This window comes from Dermacentor andersoni, chromosome 2 (assembly GCF_023375885.2).
Source record: "Dermacentor andersoni chromosome 2, qqDerAnde1_hic_scaffold, whole genome shotgun sequence".
Classification (NCBI taxonomy): Eukaryota; Metazoa; Arthropoda; class Arachnida; order Ixodida; family Ixodidae; genus Dermacentor; species Dermacentor andersoni.
In genome coordinates, this window is record NC_092815.1 from 54,847,499 (window position 1) to 54,868,732 (window position 21,234).

The 21,234-nt window shown below is 51.7% G+C and overlaps 1 protein-coding gene across 1 annotated transcript in view; it reads right to left on the reverse strand.

Moving 5' to 3' along the window:
* RhoGEF64C (Rho guanine nucleotide exchange factor at 64C) overlaps positions 1-19,199 on the reverse strand; it is a 156,430-nt gene extending 137,231 nt beyond the window's left edge. The window contains exon 1 of the mRNA XM_050189264.2: positions 18,784-19,199. The gene's annotated coding sequence lies outside the window, so the exon portion shown is untranslated. The remainder of the gene's footprint in view (positions 1-18,783) is intronic.
* Positions 19,200-21,234: the final 2,035 nt, after the last annotated feature.

A 21,234-nucleotide genomic window follows, 5' to 3' on the forward strand; every position in this document is an offset into this window, starting at 1 on the left:
TAAAGGTGTACTGCTCGTGAATGTAAAGTCTTCGCTGGTAGTGCTTGCAGATTCGGTGTGAGCGCTGTCCTCGATTCTGTGTCCTGGTAAAATGGGTATGACGTCCAGAAATAGAACGCCATAATCGAAAGCTTTAGTTGAGCGTGAAACTACTGCCGTATTGCAGTCACAGCGTCACCTGGCGAACTCGTTTCTTTTTCCTTTCTTATTTATTTTTAACTTTAGCAATATAAGAAATATTCTGATATTGCGGTACATTTGCGACTGTGTTGATTTATTTGCTTGTATGACTGTGCGGTATTATTCACGGCGTAACCTCCGTTTTGTTGTTTCTGTCTACTTTCCTCAAACATGCGCCAAGCAAACAAGCACGACAAACATTTCTGCACATTCTGGCTAAGCACTTACAAGCTCACAAGCTGCGATCGCTGCTACAGCTGCGCGACTTGGTGTTAATACCAGACCGAAAATTCAGCGTGGGGCAGGCTAACGTTGGGGCAGGCTGCAGCTTTTTCACACGCCTTACTTCATTTTTCTCTTTCTTCTTCAAAATTTAATCCTTCCCGCACGAGGAATCTCGCGAGGTTTTCAACTCAGTTTTCACTACCAACATCAATGCGATTGGCAAAACTTCGCTGTAGGTTGTGACTTCGTTCCTTTTCTCATTCGTATCCTCGAAGTTTGCTCATTGTATACACATTTACTCCTGCTACAAAACAATTTGATATAACTAGCCTAAATCTGGCGGTATACAACGTTTTCTTATGCTGCAATGTACGTTAGCAAGCTTATCGTCGATGTGCGTTGCGCCGCCGGCTTGTCGGTTTCTTTGTATGTAGAGATGCACAAACCAGGCCGCAAGCAATTTTACGTGTTTCCGTCTATATAGCGACGCTTCGGGGCCAAAGAGATCGATTCTGAAGATGGCGAACCACCCAATGAACCAAACCACCAAGCAAAGTTCCGACGGCCGGGCCGAGAAGTTTCAGTTCCACACAAAAGCACTCCATATACTGGTATTCTACTGGAATCCTTATTCGCTAAAAAAAAAAAAGAAAAACGTTTCACCGGCACACTCGTCAGCCCCGTCGAACCGACTGGGTGCTCTACGTTCCTTTTATTTTTTTTTTCCTTTTCATGCGCGCGCGTCCGTGTGTCCCTATTAGCGTGTCTCTCTCGCTCCAGCGCTTGATGGGCCGATGTAGGTCGCGGGGGCGACTGCGAAAAAGCCCGCCGTGCGCGGGACGTGTAACCCGGAAGCAGCCGGCGCCCTGCGCGCGCTCGTATTTCTCCCTGACGTGGCCGTTTTATCGGGTATAGCGTATATGAGCCCGGTGGAGCGTGAAGCGTGCGCGCGTATACACGAACGCTGTTCGACGCTATCTTAGCGCGGTGCACGACGGCATGCCGCCGCGTCATGCGGCCTGCCAAGTGGGACGTCCGAGTCTTGTTTGCGGCGAGGCTCACGGTCCACCGCGACCTGCGGCCCACTCATGTCTCGTCTCGGGACAGGACACGTGTCCGGCTGTCCGGCGAAGACCGTAAATTCGCAACGCGTCACTGACCAACTGAGCTTGGCTCTGCCTGCGGGTTGATTGCCGTTTGTCGAAGCGCGGGTCGGGAGGTCAAGCGCTCTGCTCACGCAAGTACCAGACACGGGACACCGCGCGCTGGCGGGGCGGGGGGGGGGGGGGGGGGGGGGGTCGCTGTTTCGGTGTCGCGTCGAGAGACATATGCACGCATGGCTATTGGTGCTTAATGCTGAATCCTGTAAATCTGCTTTATTTCTTATTATTTTTCTCGTTGTTCACGAGCTATTTTTCTGTGCTACCGTACATACGCACCTACCGTCACCTATTCGATCAAAAAAAGAAACAAAAAAGCACGCTATCTGGGGAACGTGTGAGAGATACGAATAAATAAATAAGATTCTACGCACAGCCGCCACGCCATGAAAAGACGTCGTTGTTGACCCGATGTGCGATGGCCTCACTATGTGGGTTGGCCACACAAACGGGCGGTTAACTTTGAGATAATGAAGGGGCTCATTTCAGTACTTCCACTCGTTTGCGGAGCTGTGCATGTGAGTGCGTGTTCTTGTACTGTGTCTCGTGCCTTGCTTAAATTCGCATGTGTTTGGGCTCAGTGTTTGGTCTCAGTTCAGTGTTCGTGCTTCACGAGCTTTGTTTGTGTGTTCCTTTGTTTGCCTTGAAAGGAGGAGTAACTGGTGAGAAAGCCGTCTTTAAGTTCATGTCATAAAGAAGGCACGCAAATAAAACATGAAGCGGAATAAAGTACCTATTTGCATGTTATGAGAAAGAACAAAGTAAGTCCAGAGAACGATAATACAACTCTAAGCATATATGACTTTCATTTACAGTTTACTACGCGTAACGAACGCTTGACAGTCGTGATCATGAGCTAGCCAGAATGGAGAGAGAAGCTGCGCGGTCTTTCTCTGTGCGTTTAACACACGAAAGTTCATGCAGCTTTTCTTTATTCGATCCTACAGTATAAAAAGAAAGAAGTGCGTGGGATTGCAAAGCCAAGAACATGTCGACAAGCTTCTATGACTTTGCGCAGCTCTGGTTTCGACTTCCTGCCACGTAGCCTCACGTCAGATCGGCATGAGGTGCTGTGACCCAAGTGTACAAAACACAACCACTAGAAATGCGCATGAAGAAGCACAACATTGTTTTTAGAACCGGGATCCTTGTCCGCACACAGCCCTTGCTCGTGCGCGTGATTGGCCGCACAGGCGCCAGTTTCACCCCAACGCCGAGGTCAGCTCCCATGGTACCAGACATCGGGAAGCAAATGCGGGGTTTCTTCAACCACACAGCATGTGGATGATCAGCGGAGCTCTTGCCTCAGCAATGTGATCTTTAAGCCTGCCGCAACAGACGCTCCAGGACAAGAATGTATTTTATAAAGCTTGTAAAGAAGTTCACGGACGATTACGATACTCCCTAATTGTGAAATTTGAGCGCAGCTCTGTACGTGTTTTTTTTATTATCGAAATGAAAATAAACGAAAGAGATGTAGTCACCCTATAATGGTGACGGCTACTCCTTTCCTCATAGCAGATTTCGCAATATATTGGCTGGCGCGGACATCCTGTCTCGTGCGGCACGCTGCAAACGGAGCGGAGTGTGGCGCGGTTGCCTCGCTGAGCGGGAGATCGCGAGAGGCAGCGCGTGGGTGACGCTTTGGCGCGATTCACAGCAGCCGCCGCAGACAGACCACCGCTCATGCAGCGCTATGTTTCCAAAATGTGGTTTCGGCGGACGCGCTCGCCGCGTGTCATCGATGAATAGATGACGTCGCGCTACTCTGGCGCCATCTTGTAGCGCTCGCCGCTGCAAAGCCCGACTTGCGCGGCACTACTCTTTTCTTCTCACGCTTTCGCCATACCCTCCTCCTCAGATTTCCACCTCATGGTTCCGCTGCACCCACCTCCTCCGCTTTCCTCCTCGCGCTCTCTTTGCTATCGCCGTCTTTCATCCCCCCTTGCCCTCCGCGTTCGCTCTTTCATCCTTCGCTGTGCTCGTTTGCTCGGTTAGGAAGCTGCGCTACAAAACGCTTGTCTACTTAATCCCCGAAGGAGGATGACTTGCTTTGCAGCGCGTACGGCGCCAAACACTACAGGAAAAGCGGACGCGGAAGGCAGCGAGTTTGTGTCACAGTCGGTCGCCTTGCAACCACGGCCGCAGGCAGAGCGGGCACTTCTGGCTTCCCTCTTCATTTCGACGCTGTGCTGCTTTGTACAGGCTTCAGGATCACGAGGTTTCCGGTGCGTCTTGCGCTGTTGCTCCACTACAGGCTCGTGGGCGAAGTGCGCCCGTGCATTGCACGCGATTACAGCGCTCCTGTAGCGGCGATAGCGTCGTCTTGGGGGCCGCAGGACTCAATGAGACCTTGTGAACATGGCCTTCGAGGTCGGGGCGTGCGCTGTCTTTTTTACAGCGCGAGCCGCCAGATCTCGGAGGCCAGGTTGTGAATACCTTTTTGAGTATGTGCGCGAATCTTCGTTTGGTGTTAGTGCGAGTTCATAGGGTGCGCGCAGTGTGACATTTCACCCAGTTTTTTTTTTTTTTTAACCTGCAGTGGAGCAGCATGCCATACCTGCTTGCATACTATAGCTAACGTCGGCAGCTTCCGTTAGACAATAGAAAAGTGGCTGCATTGGGGTTTACCTTACTGTTGTGCAGCACACCTATCACTGGGCAAAATGGTTCATTCTATATAACAGGAAAAAAAGAACTGAAGCTAAGCGGGGCACAGTTTGTGAAACTATCACGCTGTTTTTTTTTCTTTCTTTTTTTTTTTTTGCAGAGCAGTGCGCAGCTGTGTACGTCTTGTTCCTCGAGGTTTTGCCTTTTGTTCGTACATTTCCCAGTATGAAACGGAAAGCGGCGTCGTTTGCAAATTCGAGAATCGTTGCTGAGCTATATGTAGATGCCGGTCCTTACGGTATAAATAAATCGAAGATGCGCTTTGTTGAGGATTCAAGATCGTGCTGACATCCTGATCGTATTTTATCAAAATTTCACACGTGTCTGCGGATATCGTATACAGGCTGACGAAGGGGAGACGAGTGAGCTCCCGGAACGAGCCATATTGCTGCTTCACTTACCGGGATGCTGTTTAATTCGGGTTTTAAATGTGACAAATTATATATTGAGTCTCACATGCACTACGAGCGAAGTATGTGAGGCATATAAATCGCGCAATCAATTATTATATTTATAAAGTAATACGAGCTATTATTAAACGCATTGAGTGCTTCACCCCGCGTCTGGTAAATCATTTCGAAAATTTAAAATGAATTGTGGTGACTAAAAATTAATCGTCCCGAAAGAGTAACTTATCGCCTGTTTGCGGCAGCCGAACCCGCTATCAAGCTTTCCTGTCAGGCGTAGTCCAGTGTATACCGCTCTAGAGCAGCGAAGCTCCCTAAGAAGTCCTTGTATGCAGACGGACAGGTGCCTCGAGAACATTTGCTAGCTCCCGTACATTTCCTATACGGCACAGACAGGACACGTTGGTGGCTGCAGCCGTTCTGCCGCCGTGACGTCAATAGCGTATATGCAAATCGCGCGAAATCACTCGTAAATACGGCGGCAGCGGACGCGCGCGCGCGCGACCCAAAACGGTTCGCCCACTTTTCCGTCTGGAATAGCAAGCGCCGCGGATTCGCCCAGCGAGGACTGCTTTGCTCACCACTCGACGGGAAGACGACGACGACGTGGACGAGCGCCGCGCGCATTACCATATATTCTCGCTCCGTTAAAGATGGGTCACGTGGGTCGCCGCGCGCGTGCGCCCGCCCGCTTGCCAATACGGAGGAACGCGCAAGCGACTCGCGCTTCGTACACTGCACGCGAAAAGACGAACAGACAAACAGGACGACCGGGAGAAGAAGGAGGCGGACGTCGTGACCAGTCCTGACGTGATGGGCCGGCCTCGTATACCAGGTACACGCGTTCGCTCACGCACATATACGCACGGGCGATGAAGGAAGAAGCGCGCGCGCGCGCCTTCTCCCGCATATAGCGGCGAGCGCCAAAACCGCCATTATACGGGTACGAGCACGGGGCCGTCAAAGTTTATACCACGTTGATCTCTCGTGCAGCGCTGCGGGACAGAGGCTCCTCTGCTGGCGCATGTGGGAGCCCCGGGGCGTCAACGATGCGGCGGAGAGCTTTAATGACGAGGAGGCTATGCAGGACGGCGGCTATAGGAGGCGCCGCTGCGAAGGATCGAGACCTCCGGTCCGTTTAATAGCCGAATCGCGACGTCCTGAGTGCCCTTCTGGCAGGCTCATGAGCGAAACTCCGTTCGATTGCCTGGCAGCAGCAGAAGCAGCGTGACTTTGCCGCGATTCTTAAACCAGCAAAGCTGAACGACGTGTCGTGCCACGGTCAAGAACAAAGTCTTCCTCGAGCGAGCTAAGACGATCGGCCGCCGGCGGACAGCGGAGTGAGGGAAGGTGGCGCTTTCCCGGTAAGCTTACCGGTTTCGCTGGCTACCGAAGAAAGCTCGTCTGATCGTCGGGGGAAGGCGGCAGGTCGTGGAGGAAGATCGAGCGAAATCACGCGCGCGAATCCGTTTCGTGCAAAAAGTTAATTGTATTTTTTTTTAGTTCGCTTATTGCTAGAGATCGTCCGCGTATTGCGCAGGATGCGAAGCAGGCACCAAAAGCTGCCTCCAATGTTCACGTTAATGCATTCACAAATCGTACATTCATATGAGCTTACGTGCCGTGAAAGCGTGAGGTCGCGAATGTGTTTCTATGTAAGCGAATGTCCCCCAAGCATTTCTTTCTTATTTTTTTTTCTGCACTGCGCCTGAAGTGCTGTGTTTCGTGAAGCTCCGTGTCCACCACAATATAAATCGGCGGTAGTCATTACGGCGAATGTCTACCGATAAAGCGTCCCGTATTTAAGACTACAACCCTGGAGTAGCAACGCCGTAGTAAACCCGGAAATTGTGACGATGATGTTGGAGAGGTAGAACAGTGACATGGCGCCCGCAACTAACCATGCCCATTCGATATACCTTGAAAAAAATGCGCGACGATAATGTTACACTTTTTCTGTATGTACGAACGGTTCCTTAGTACAGGATTACAGTTCAGACAGTTGAAGTCTCCATATATGGGAATTCTATTGCGGAGCTAACCATGAGGCTTTTCCAGTTTCTCTATAATATCGGCATTTCTCACTCTACTTTGAACAGTTGATTGGCCAGTTGATTAACGATAGTAATATTTTTCATCTTTTGCTCCTAAGTGAGCAAACCGCCTCCTTTATTACACCTTAGGCAGGCTCGTTACTAAACGCTGTTACGTTCGACCTGGCGAACTTCGGGGAAGCGACAATCCCCAACCGAACGGCGCTGGGATGTCTACACGCAGTCGGCGGACCAAGTATTGTTAGTGGATTCGCCGTCACCGTCACGGTTTGTTTGAAGCGGTGGAACTCCTGGAAGAAGGTGTTTTGCGGCGCCGTCTCACGAGTCTTAGAAGTCGTCACCCAATGCACAGACGCGGCGGCCGCTGCCTGCGGCGTCAACTCTGGGACCAAGAGGCGCCTGCTCAGGGCAAGACCCGTGTCTGCGAAAACCCTCTCACCTAAGTGTGGTCAGTGAAACCTGTGCGGAAGTGAGTGTGTAAACCCTCCCCCTCAAAGGCGGGTCGGCTACGATGACTTTGGACGCTCCGAATCGGTCGAAGGTTGAACGGCCGTTTTACCTCACATAGGGATCTAGGGAGGACAGAGTGTTTATAAGCAGCAGTGGCGCGGCTGCTGAGTGTGCATTCGCTTTCAGTCATGCTAGGCTGATGAACTGTAACGTTCTCATGTAGATGCTGTAAATAAATCCAATATTCCTCGTTCTCGATGAGAACAAGTCTCTCCCTTCAACAACCTCCTGAACGTGGATGAGTTGGACGACGGCATGGGCCAGCTACCATCTATTTCATGCCCGACCCCAACCCTTACAACGCCAATATGCTGTTTACGCGATATTTTCAAATCTGTGGCCGCTTCAGATTTTTTTTCTATTCCTGCGCCTAATATCTCTGAACTGAACACTTGTCATGATACGAGCTTGCGGGAGCTACGTCTGCTTCTTCGCAAGGGAACCGACGATCAGGTGCCACTGTACGTCGGTGTTTAAGATTTAAAAAAAAATTAAAAGAAAATAAAGTAATAATAAAGGAAAAAAAGGTTTATAGTTTACTGGTATCAAAATTCTCAAAGTGTTTTAGAAATGCACACAAGCGGCTCTCTATGCATGACGGAGGGACCTACGCGTACCTCCCAATACAGCTTGGAGTATGCGGCACATTTGCACTTGCAGAGCCGAAAATGTTTTGGCGTACAGGGCGGGTGACGTTCGCCAGCTTGGGTCCGTCACATTTAAGGTCTCTTCACGTGTAGTCGTGCATCTCGTTTCGTGAGCCGCGGCCTCTGACATCCGGGGTGAACGTATCGAGAAGATGCACGTAACACTGCGGCGTTTTTGCGCTCATGCCGACGAAGTGCAAGACGTCAGTCTCGGTTCACGCGAAATGCCACTCTCGCTAAACGGTACATTTAAGACTCGCGTTAAATGCGGACGCATTTTTCTTTTTTTCCCCTACCGCATTCTCGAAGATAGTCCCGCTCGGCAATGACGACAGGACCGATAATGACGACGGCACTTTTTTCATCACGACGCACGAAGGAAACCGAAGAGCCGATGCGCCTCTCTCCTCCGCGGCGTTCCCCTCCTTCTAACGCCACGTTTCTGCAGCGAGTACCTCGCGCGATCCGGGCCTCCATCACGTATGGACGACCGCGCGCCGTCCTTGAAGCGCTTTCATTGTAGCCATTCTACCCGAGCGCAAGCAGCGCGCGCGGTGCGGGATCGCAATCGAGGCGACTCGCTGCCGCGGGAGCGACTGCATTTCGAGATCGCTACCTTGCTCTGTACACACGCTCCGAGTCAAGGATATCAACTCGCCAGATGATCAAACCGCCTTCTCCTCCCCCGCCATCTTTCTTTTTTATTTTCCTTTCCTTTCTTTCTCTCTGGCATCAAACGAACAGGACGCGGCCGTGCAAGAAAGTATACGTGTATGCGTGGCGATACATACACACACTTCGCGGCGCTGTACCGATCGACGGCGCGTCGTATCCTCTGTCCCACAAATGACTTCTTTGTCAATTTTGGAGCTCTTGCGATGGAAGAGCAAACGCGCGCGCGCCATTGCTGGCGTGCGCACTATATTTATGCCCCCGTCTGTGACGCCGCCTTTATCGAATTCCATTCTCCTGAGTTGCTGCCGGTCTTGAATGCCTTCACCGCCTTGGAGACAGGCGGAACTTTATGGCCCAAGGTGCTTGTTTCCAAGAGGTCTTAGTGCCTTCAGGATCAGCCTCTGGGGTTGTCGGCGCTATGGCGAAGGCCATCAAGATGGTATAGCTCCGGTTTTCTTGTTTTGTATCTGGTTACATACGTTGTAGTCGATGCCCAATTCACTCTTTGGTGTTTCTCTCGCGAGTGAAGTTAACTGCACTTTCGCCTCCTAGTAAATTGATGTTGTTACGTTTCGCCTACAACGCGCGGTAATGCCGGCGCGGATGCAATGGACGCCGGGGCTTCGTTCAAAGCGGCGGACATTTTGGCCCGTTCGACGCCGCCGCAACGCCTCCCCGCCAAGCGTGTCCAGGCGTGTTTCAGTGCCACGTGTCTTCGTGTGTGCGTGTGTGTGTGTGTGCCCACGCTTGTCAAAGCGCGGCAGCCGGGGAGCGGAGCTCCCCAAGTGAGGGTTGGCGATGCGTCACTACACTCGGTTCAGCAGGTCTCTCGGCTCGACCGTGCGCGCCGTCGTGGGCTCATGCTCCGCCGTCCCGTGACCTTCATCCCGTGACCTTCCCTTTTGGACCGCGACGCCGAGAGTATAAGAGCAGCTGCCCCCGGACGCCAGGAGAGAGGCTCCGATTTGTACTGTTGAGTTACGTCTCTCCACTTCGGTCGACCTGACCGGCCGCTCTTTTGCTATGTTAGAATAAACAAGTTGTTCTGTTACCAGTCTTCTCTTGCTTTGCCGGGACCTTCGGATGCTTCCAGTGCCTCAGGCCGCCAGGCCAACGCTACCCTTGGGGCTTGCGACCCATTGGCAATAACGGGCGTCAGCACCGAGACCCCAACAACTCGTGCCAGCGGTGCGATTCCAACATCTGGTTGCCAGCGGTGAGATCGCGACAACGGAGGCCAGCAGCGAAGAGATGCGGTTGACGGTATGCTGAGCAGCACAACGACCATCCGGGAGCAGCGCAACGAGCCCTGTGTGATGACTGGTTGCCTGCAGCGGAACGACTGCGCTGAAGTCTTGGCTGCAAGGTTTGGTGAGTGCGGGACTTTCTTCTTCTGAGTTTTGCCAGGCTTTTGTTAGTGTTAGAAACAGAGCTGGTAATTGTGGTTGTCGTTGCTACCGGGTTAGTTTGCGGCAAGACAATAGTAGGCAGTAGAGAAAGCAGCATTCAGAGCAGCCATGGATTTGAAGTCGTTGCGCAAACCGAAATTGCTGGAGCTTGCGAGAGAGTTGGGTCTGGATGTCTCAGACAAACTCAGAAAACCAGAACTGCTAAGGGCTATTCTTGAGTTAGAAGCTGAGGATGACGAGCTGTCGGAATGCCTTGAGACCATTGAGGAGAGGGAGACGGCAAAAAGACAGGAGCGTGAACTTAAAGAACAGAAAGAGAAAGATGAGCGTGAACGAAAAGAACAGAAAGAGAAAGATGAGCGCGAACTTAAAGAACAAAAAGAGAAAGAAAAAGAAGAGCGCGACCGTCAACACGCTTTGCAAATGAAGCGTCTCGAGTTAGAGATGGAACGCGCTCGTAATGGAAGTCAGGCACACGGTGCAGGAGAACGAGTATTGTTCAAAATGACTGACCTGATGCGGCCGTTTAAGCTTGGAGAGGACATTGGTTTGTTCCTGGTTAACTTTGAGCGAACGTGCGAGAAGCAGGGGTTCTCTCGGGAAACGTGGCCACAGCGCTTGCTCACTTTGCTACCCGGCGAGGCGGCCGACGTAGTCGCTCGCTTGGAGAGAGAGGAGGCAGAGGATTTCGACAAAGTGAAATCGAGTCTGCTAAAAAAGTACCGGCTGTCAGCGGAGGCGTTCCGTCGGAAGTTTCGGGAAAATGAGAAAGGCAAAAGTGAGTCATATACAGAGTTTGCGTACAGGCTTATGTCAAACATGCAGGAGTGGCTCAAAGAAGAGAAAGCGTTTGGTGACCACGAGAAAGTTCTGCAGTGTTTCGGGCTAGAACAGTTTTATAGTCGGTTACCTGAGAACGTGCGGTACTGGGTCTTGGATAGGCCAGACGTTAGTACGGTGGCTAGAGCCGCTGAGTTAGCCGAGGAGTTTGTGACGCGTCGGGCTCGTGGAGCTAAGGACGGTCAAAAGGGTGAATTTGGCTCCAAGTTTGAGAGGCCAAAGTTCACGCCCATGAGAGCAAAGGGGGACACACGTAGTTCGGATGCGAGTGAAAGCAGTCCGACCGAACGTAAGGAGACGGCGGCAACCGAAGCCGAACGCAGAAAGCGGTTCGAGACGAGGCAAGCGCGCGTTTGTTATACGTGCCAGAAGCCGGGTCACTTTTCGGCGCAGTGTCCAGAAACAAAAACACAAGTCGTGTTTTTGTCTATATGCAGCACTGACGAGAACATGAAGCTTCTCGAGCCTTACATGCGAGACCTCCTCATGAACGGGAAAGAGTGCCGAGTGCTTCGCGATTCCGCAGCTACAATGGATGTAGTTCACCCCTCTTACGTAGAACCCGATATGTTCACGGGCGAGTGCGCATGGATCAAGCAAGCAGTGGAAGCTCATAGCGTGTGTCTGCCGGTAGCAAAAGTGCTTATTGAAGGACCTTTCGGAGCACTTGAGACGGAGGCCGCAGTGTCATCTATGCTGCCCCCCCAGTACCCGTACCTATTTTCGAACAGGTCCGATCACCTCCTGCGCGAGAAGGGGCTTTTGTTTGGTGAGGCTAGCGTTCAGGCCTTAACCAGATCGAAGGTTCGGGAGCTCGCTGCAAAGGCGGTAGTTGCGGGGCCGACGTTGTTGAACGATGAGAAAGGGTCAGAGGCGCAGCAAGCTGGTATTCAGAGCACGCCCGAACGGGATAAAATTGAGCCTGTAGCGTTAAAGGCACCAGATACTGGAGAGGAAATTCCCGATGCGGGAAAGTTAGAAGAGCTTCCGCTCGAGCTTCCGGGACTAGGCTCAGTGACGAACAGGAAAGACACCGATCAAGTCATTAGTGACTTAATAAGTAAAGCATCGCTGTCGCCTGAGCAGAAAACCGAACTACACCAGCTCTTACAAGAGTTTCAAGGTCTGTTCTCTGAGAGGCCTGGTAGGACTTCTGTCCTTACTCATGACATAGAACTTACCTCCCCAGAGCCAGTACGATCCAAGGCGTACCGGGTGTCACCCCGCCAGAGCGATATTATGGAGGCTGAGGTAAAGAAAATGCTACAGCTCGGTGTTATTGAAGCGGGTGAGAGTGATTATACCTCCCCTTTGATTTTAGTTGAGGTACCGGGCAAGGAACCTCGTCCTTGCGTCGACTACCGCAGGCTTAATTCCATCACTAAGGATCAAATTTATCCGATCCCTAACATCGAGGAGCGCCTTGAGAGAGTGAGTAGCGCTCAGTTTATTTCCACCCTAGATCTTGTCAGGGGTTATTGGCAGGTTCCACTTACAGAAGAGGCCAGTAGGTATGCGGCATTAATTTCACCAATGGGGACATTCCGTCCTAAAGTTTTGAGTTTTGGTTTGAAGAACGCGCCATACTGCTTTTCAAGCCTCATGGATAAAGTGTTGCGGGGACAGCAAGAATTCGCTTTACCGTATCTAGACGACGTAGCGATATTCTCCGCATCCTGGCCTGAGCATATGGCGCACTTGCGGGCAGTGCTAACCCGCCTGCGCGATGCGGGCTTGACAGTCAAGGCTCCCAAGTGCCAGTTAGCACAGGCCGAGGTTGTCTACCTCGGACACGTGATTGGTCGGGGTCGACGCCGCCCCTCTGAAATAAAGGCGGCCGCTGTGCGAGACTTCCCGCAACCGCGCACGAAGACCGATATTCGGTCGTTCTTAGGTGTCGCCGGCTACTATCAGAGGTACATCCCCAGGTACTCTGATATCGCGGCTCCCTTGACGGATGCTCTAAGAAAGACAGAGCCGCAAACAGTCGTCTGGGATGAGACGAAGGAAAGAGCTTTTAGCGCCCTAAAGAGCGCCCTAACAAGCCAGCCTGTGCTACGATCGCCCGACTACACAAAAGGGTTCGTTGTTCAGTGTGATGCTAGTGAGCGAGGCATGGGCGTTGTACTGTGCCAACGGGAAAATGGAGAAGTAGAACACCCCGTCCTGTATGCTAGTCGTAAGCTGACGAGTCGTGAGCAGGCGTATAGCGCCACCGAGAAAGAGTGTGCGTGTATCGTGTGGGCCGTTCAGAAATTGTCATGTTACCTAGCCGGCTCGAGGTTTATCATTGAAACGGATCACTGCCCTCTCCAATGGCTGCAGACCATCTCTCCCGAAAATGGCCGCCTCCTGCGCTGGAGCCTCGCTTTGCAACAATATTCCTTTGAGGTGCGTTACAAAAAGGGGAGTCTCAACGGTAACGCCGATGGCTTAAGTCGAAGCCCCTAACGTGGGAATCAGCCTCAAAATTGCTTGTTACTGATGTTTTTCTTCCTGAGGCAGGATTTTTTTAACTTATTGCTTTTGTATAGTGTTTCAAAGTGATGATGTGCTTTCTAGCGCAATTTTCCGATTTGTGGACGCGTTCTGAGTGCTGCTAAACTACTGTAAGGAACTAGGCAGCAGTATAAAAGGGGAAAGAGCCTGGCAGGGCTTAGTGAGGGTTGTGCCGTGCTTGCTAACTGAGCGGTTGACTTTCGGCGTAGTTCTAACGCTTGCCGGAAACGAGAACAAAAATGTCAACTCTCCCGAAGTCACTTTGCAGTGTCCTGTGTGCACCTGAACGTGAGAACGAGGCCTTCTCTGTGCGCTGCGCTCAAGAAACGCCAAAGGACGCCCGACTTCGGTTATGAGCATCATCGAGCGACATCCCTCCGGACAGCGGATGCAGTCCCCTGACCATCGGGATCTCCTTCCCCCGGCGGGGCGGTCTGTTACGTTTCGCCTACAACGCGCGGTAATGCCGGCGCGGATGCAATGGACGCCGGGGCTTCGTTCAAAGCGGCGGACATTTTGGCCCGTTCGACGCCGCCGCAACGCCTCCCCGCCAAGCGTGTCCAGGCGTGTTTCAGTGCCACGTGTCTTCGTGTGTGCGTGTGTGCCCACGCTTGTCAAAGCGCGGCAGCCGGGGAGCGGAGCTCCCCAAGTGAGGGTTGGCGATGCGTCACTACACTCGGTTCAGCAGGTCTCTCGGCTCGACCGTGCGCGCCGTCGTGGGCTCATGCTCCGCCGTCCCGTGACTTTCATCCCGTGACCTTCATCCCGTGACCTTCCCTTTTGGACCGCGACGCCGAGAGTATAAGAGCAGCTGCCCCCGGACGCCAGGAGAGAGGCTCCGATTTGTACTGTTGAGTTACGTCTCTCCACTTCGGTCGACCTGACCGGCCGCTCTTTTGCTATGTTAGAATAAACAAGTTGTTCTGTTACCAGTCTTCTCTTGCTTTTCCGGGACCTTCGGATGCTTCCAGTGCCTCAGGCCGCCAGGCCAACGCTACCCTTGGGGCTTGCGACCCATTGGCAATAACGGGCGTCAGCACCGAGACCCCAACAACTCGTGCCAGCGGTGCGATTACTACAATGTGTGCTCAGCCCGAGTGAAGGGTACACGCAGACACTATCGTAAGCGTTTCTTTTTAGTCGACTGAAATCTAGAGTGCTTACAACGTGTGGGAGCAGTGCTGACAATAAACGCGCACCCTTCTCAATGACAGTCATCATCGCCATGATCAATAGCGTAACATTAAGTAGGCTGCAGTACCAAGACCTGGAGTATATACCATCGCTGGGATACAGCGATCTCCAATCTTACTCGTTCTGCGTATGCCGACTTCAGCTTTGTTCTTCGAATTCTGTTGTCAATCGGTCCTCCAAGTCTATAGCCCTTATGCGCCATCGAAAAACATGCTCAGCATGAGGCAGGAATTCTGTGAAACAGAGATAATTTGTTTCCGATAGTTGTATTAATCAGCGATCCGTCGTGGTGGTCAACAATTAAATGTTTAAAAAAGAAAATCATCACCAATGCGCATGACATTAGCGGACGGCCTACTATCTTTTGATACGGGTATAACTTTACCGCAGCCCGTAAGCGTTTATAGTTATGATCACGGTTAAAAACATATAATCTAGACGCTTCCATTCGCAAAATTGAATGTTTAGTATAATATATACCATGCTTTATGTAGGTCCTCTGTAGTATAGTTTGGTTTTCACAATGTACAAGAATCAGCACTTCGTACGTTATGTAGTACATATATAAAGCTAGTCCAGTAGCCATTAACAAATAATGCTGTGGCAAGCGCCCAGACATATAGCCAAGAGCATACAGGAGGTAGTGGGCGCTTAACGCCCCCTGTCTCCTGTTTCGTCGTGTCCGCCTTTTTTTTTTTCTTCACTTTTTATGAGATGCGCTAATTCATGAAAACGTTATGGAACACCAACTCTAACTGCCAGCCTTGTGGACTTAGACACTGCCACTATTTTTTTATCTGCATAAGTTAGGTGCCTTTTCAATATGACGTGTGTTCTTAACACTTGTGTGTGCGTGTGAGTGTGTGTGTGTGTGTGCGTGTGGACGCACGTATATAGCAGCCTGCGCTCTTCGTGATTTCCTTTCCTCATTACGACCTATCATTTTGCTTGTCCGGATTACCCGCTTCTGCCAGTCCTCAACGCTTTTCAAATGCCTTCTTCAAGTTCTAGTTCAATGTTGCTGTTGATTATGTGGTTTTGCTGGTGACTCCAAATGTGGTGGCAGGAGTCAGAACCACACAAATTACGTGGACATTAATTTAATTCAGTCGACTGTCCCGCCCCTTCAGGACAATCCCACTTTCTTGTACGGTCCCTTCAGCTGTATACGTGTGCAGCCTGACAAATAAGGGCCATCTGTCGAACACTTCTTTATCTCTGTACAAAGCTTCGGCATTGCAAGTCGGCTGCGAATGCCCACCTCCCGGCGAACCTCTCGTATGACTCAATGTACAGCACGGGCCTGCGAAACGAAGGGGCGTCATATATACGTTATACGAATGCCAATGCCACAGAAGCAGCCTCGACGTTCGTGAAACGCTGTCGCCTCCTGCCGTACAGCGTTCTGGTCGCGCCAGTGAAAATCTGTGCTACCAGTGTAACCACAGCCGCAGCGCTGAACCTTAGTCGACAGAATCAGACCAGATCTTGTATCGCAGAAGTGTACAGCCAGCATCGAACAGATATGGCCAAAGTGAATGGAGATATTGAAATGTCAGATATCTAAACCACAAAAGGAACCCTCTTTCTAAGGCAAGGATTCATGAAAGAGAAAATTCTCACTCAACCGACAGTAGTACGAAGGAAACCGCAAGAAAGAAAGCTCGGCAGTTGACAAATAATTCGTCCTGGCCCGCGGTAAGAACGCCGGACCAACGCTCTTTGAAGTTAATGCTTTGAAGCGAAGTGTACTACCAGCGAGGACCCCAGTACGTTTAAGTGCGATGTTCACTTTTCTGCACCGGCCGATAGCACAGTGTTCGTTCCAAGTAACACTTTTCGGCTGGACACTATACCCTCTTTCCCTTCTGTAATCCTTCGCTTTTGTTGCACATCTAGGCTTTCTTAGCTATTTAGTGTAGCACATCCAAGCATGGTTGAAACATAATTCCCCCAACACATCGCGGGAACCCTGCGCACAGCGGTGAGAAGAAGAAAACACCTTGGGGTCGCCGCGGCGCGGTCGCGAGGCGACACGGGCTCCGCGCCTTCCTTTGTCTCGCCGCTTGTCTTCGTCACCGGCCCAGAGAAGGTACGTGCGCCCACAGCAACCCGAACCAAGGGGCGACCGGGTCCTCCCCTTTTGTCTCTCGGGCGACCCGGCCAAGCGTGTCCCCGTGTACACCGACGACGCCGGGGTGCGCCGCGTTCGGCGGGGCGAGCTGGCTGCAGTCGTCGCCGGAAGCGACGCCCGGCCACCCTCTCGCCTTCCCACGGCGGCCGATCGAGCAGCGGCGCTTCCGGTCCTCGCACGCAACGCGATCTTCCGAGCGCTGGCCCCTGCGGCTACCACGGACGGCGACCACACGGAGGAGGCACAGATTCGACCCCGTCTTGCTGGGATCTTTTTCTCTGCTTGCTTTCCCACGGGAAGCGGCCTCGTGTGCTTGGCTTCACCGCGCCGCAACAGCTGCTGACCGAAGAGGGGTCTTCTTCCTGGGGACCTGTTGCCGCCGCTCACCCCTCGTCGAGAGAGATAAGCGCCCACCGCGTACACCGCGACCCGTCGCCTGCTGTGCACCCGCAGACAAAGAGAAAGAAAGGTGTAAAAAAGGGTGCAGGCGCACTGCACCTCCCGCTTTTGTAGTCATTACACGATGTCTGGACTCTTTCGGCGTCATAAACTGTGACGATAGTTGCATGGGGATCACCTGTCCGGTGCGTCTCCTTTCCTCTGGAACGTACATTGACGTCAATTTCAAGTTAATTTTTTTTCTATCGAAGTTCAGCGACTTCTAAGTTACATTAAGAGGGCTCATCTCTCTTTGACATTAATTAAGATATTTTTGTAATACGTTATTGATTTTCGCCCGTTTGCCTACTAATTCTTTGTAAGCGATGAACCAGGTTCAGCGTTAGATGGTTAAACTCGTTGTATTTCTTCTGTCCCACTCTATGTGCCTTGGCCACGTAGATCTATTGAATAGTTACGCACAAATAATATGGAGAGTAACTTGAGAAGCGTCGGGGTGTTTTGATCCCTCGACGTAAACACAGACGGAATAACACTCGTGGTTCAGTGTATGTACGCGTCACAATATGGCCGCTACAGATTTGTTTGCACTTTTGATACCTTCTTTCTCTTTAAGAGAGCGTGGGGCATCGCAAACATTTCTGCAAAGAAATCCGACAGACGATACTCTACAGACTAACTTATTCGATTCGCTCGTCACGTACTGAAATATTTTGTTTACCACTCTGGCAGCAATAAAACGCACTCCGCGGGTTCGTCGCAACTCCGCAGGAGGTGAGCGTCGTCATGCGCGAGCATGCTGTTTGCACCGTCGCCGTGGACGGAGATGAAACCAGATAGGAGACAGTCGCAGAATCTGACCTTAGCTGCGCTGTCGTTGACTGATGCAACTCGCAGTACGTGTGCGCGTATACATTAAACAGTCGACGCTCTGTATAGCTAAAGCGCCATGTTATCGCCCGTTGTTGTCTTCATGGGCGCGAACCTACACTTGGCTTGTCTATTCCTCCACATAAATAAAGCTCAGCTTGGCCTCCGGCTGCAAACGAATGTTCTGACTTCCTTACTTGTTAAATCAAGAGCAAACATATTAAAGCGATCTCAAGGCCATGGAGCAATCGCACACGCCCAGTCGCTGATGCATGTCTTCACACGAATGAACATGTTCATTCACGGCGGCGACATGCCAGTCTGCTGAGAGTCAGCTGATAAGAAAGGCTCATGCTCATTAAACACGACATCGTGAAACCTTATCAGTTAATGTAATGAATGTTTAATTTACCTGCCTCTCGGTCCTTCTTCTAGCGTCACTGCGCAAAGCGTTCATGTTGCTCTAAAGTTACAGGTACAAGTGTACCCGTGTCGTCGCTCTTTCGTCTCAGAAAATTTAGCGCCCGTATCGTCGATGTATTTTCCGAGGAAACTTAAGCAGGAGGAGAACTGGAAACATGGCCGTAACAAGTCATAGCCCTCAGGTTACACTGAAAGTTACCAAAATCGGTTCGTACTCGGTGACGTTCTCATGGTTATAATGCTCACTCGATTTGCCAGAAATACCTTACTTAGTTATATTAGATGCAAATGTCAGCGCCTATAGTTCATGGAAGCTTCCCGTAACGTTTCTCGCGGATTGCAGGATTAACGACGACGCGGTGCTGCACTACGCTCGTATCCTAAACTACGTACAAGCGCTGGAGCGACTCGCGCTTGTTAACGAAACTTGGCGCTTAGAATATTGCAATAAAGAAAACAAATGCAAGTCACATCGAATATTTCTTACCTGGCCCTTGCAGTGACACAGCCTCGGGACAAGCCCACTTAGAATCCTTCTTCGGAGGAGGCGAATCACAGATTGATGCGCACACACTTCCGGAAGTTCCTCTCCGCACAAAACGGCGATGGAGATCGTCCGGGGAGTTCTGTCCCCGCGTGCGCGGCAGTCCAGGACAAGAGGTCCCGGTGGTCACGCACGGACCGTGGTCAGCACAGAGGAAGGCCAGCAGTATAAGCACCAGCACGCACACAGTGTGTATCCGTCAAGTGGGGGGGAAGAGGAGGGAGAGAGCAGAGATGCTCGCCGACAGCGGCGAACGGCCCCGGCCAGCAGCTCCTACGCGTCCACGTTGCCCGCACGACAGGTAGAGTTCGACTGGCCTGGCCGGCTGGCACGGCCGTGCGCCGCGCGATCCGGTTCGGCCGCGGGCGAGAGGGGGGGCGCTGCCTCCCTCCTTCCCCGCATCCCCACCGCTCTGCTTTATTTCCGCGCCGCGGACGCCACGTCAAGGCGCATGCGCTGCGCCCCACCGCACACGGCGGCCACTCAAACGTCACCGCTGGTGCTGTCACTCGGTGCAGTCTGACGTACGACGGTGGCTCTGCAGCTGTGGCGCTCTACTGCTGAACGCGAGGTGACGGGTTCGATTCCCGATAGCGCTCACTTCACTCCGACGGGGGTGGGATGCAGAAACGCGTGTGTATTTAGATTTACGTGGAACGTTAAAGAAGCCAAATTATCCGTATAGTCATCTCTCCGCCCGAAACTTCGAAAGCGAGTTGCTTTGGGACGTTAAACCCCGCGTCTTGACGATTTATTTCATGTCACAGCAAAGTTTGATAAATGCACTGAGTGGCCGTACGCTAATCCGTAAACAAGAATAAAAATAAAGAAAGAAAAGGTAATAAGGTGTAACACAGCTTTAACGAACTAATGATACCCGTCCAGACCAGTCGCCAGCTGTCGCTACCATTACAGTAGCTGCGAAGTGTTTGCCCACGCGTTGCGCACGAGCGTGTGTCACCTGGCAGGGACGGTAAAAGAGTGCTCTAGAGAGCCAGTATTGAGAGAATCGCGCGACGTCGCTCTCGAGGGCAGTCTAAGCACATCTAGCATTTCACGTACACATTTGCTTGGCTGTAACGGATGCAAGCGCAAGAAAATTTTCACTCGAACAGACTAGCGTACTCTATATGCCCGTACCTCCCGGCAGGAAATAGAATCGTCCATGGTATATTATCCGAAATCTGCGTTGTCAAATAGAGCATTTTCTCATTTTTCTTTCTAGTATTGTAATGTGCCCAGCCAACGCACCTGTACGACTATTCCTGTTTGAAAGTCGGTCACAGAGCAGACACGCTGGGCACAACTGAAAGCTTCCGTACTAAGAGCTCGAGAGAGAGAGAGAGAAGGGGGGCATGGAGCCTTTTAGAAAGAACAGCATGGCAGCACTGAGTTAATGGTTGCACCATTAGAAATCCTTGCACTAGGTTGCACTCACAGACATAGAATGCGTTCGCGTTAAAATGGGCACATCCTGGCTGATGAAGATGAATAAGGACGACTGTTCGTTTGTTAGCTTGCAAGAATAAAAATCGCCCCCCTTTGGTGACGCGAACCGCAGATGGAATATTCCAGTTTCGCATCCCGCGTTCCGACTGCTGCGTACAGGCTTCACTTGCCTAGTTCATCGCAAGTTTCATACACAATTATTTGTTTTGTTTGAGTACTACGCCAACAATGTGAGTGCATACAAGGTTATTTATCAGGTCCGACCCACGGTGAATTACCTTTTGTCCTCATTCTGTATATCCACCTATCTGTATTTCATATTCTATGAATAAATCTGAATTCGAAGAAAGAAATCACCGACGATTACGATACTCCCTAATGCGAAAGTTGAGCGCCGCTTTATACGTGTTTTCATTTCGCGATATATTGGCTGGCGCGGACAACCTGTCTCGTGCGGCACGCTGCAAACGGAGCGGAGTGTGGCGCGGTTGCCTCGCTTAGCGGGAGATCGCGAGAGGCAGCGCGTGGGTGACGCGTTGGCGCGATTCACAGCAGCCGCCGCACACAGACCTCTGCTCATGCAGCGCTTTGTTCCCATATATGGTATAGCAGTGGCGTCATCGGTTAACTGACGACGCGCGCTGCTCTGGCGTCATCTCGTAGCCATCGTCGCCGCAGAGCCCGTCTTGAGCGGCACTACGCTTTTCTTTTCACGCTTTCGTCGTACCCTCCTCCTCCGCTTTCCTCCTCGCGCTCTCTTAGCTATCACTGTCTTTCATCCCCCGCTGCCCTCCGCGTTCGCTCTTTCATCCTTCGCTGCGCTCGTTGGCTCGGTTACGCTGAGGACGCCGACGCTCACCGCAGGAACGGGTGCCTAAGATCTGCGCTCTACGAAGTGTTTTTCATGCCATTCATCATGCGAAATGGGGCCGTATAACGTAAAAC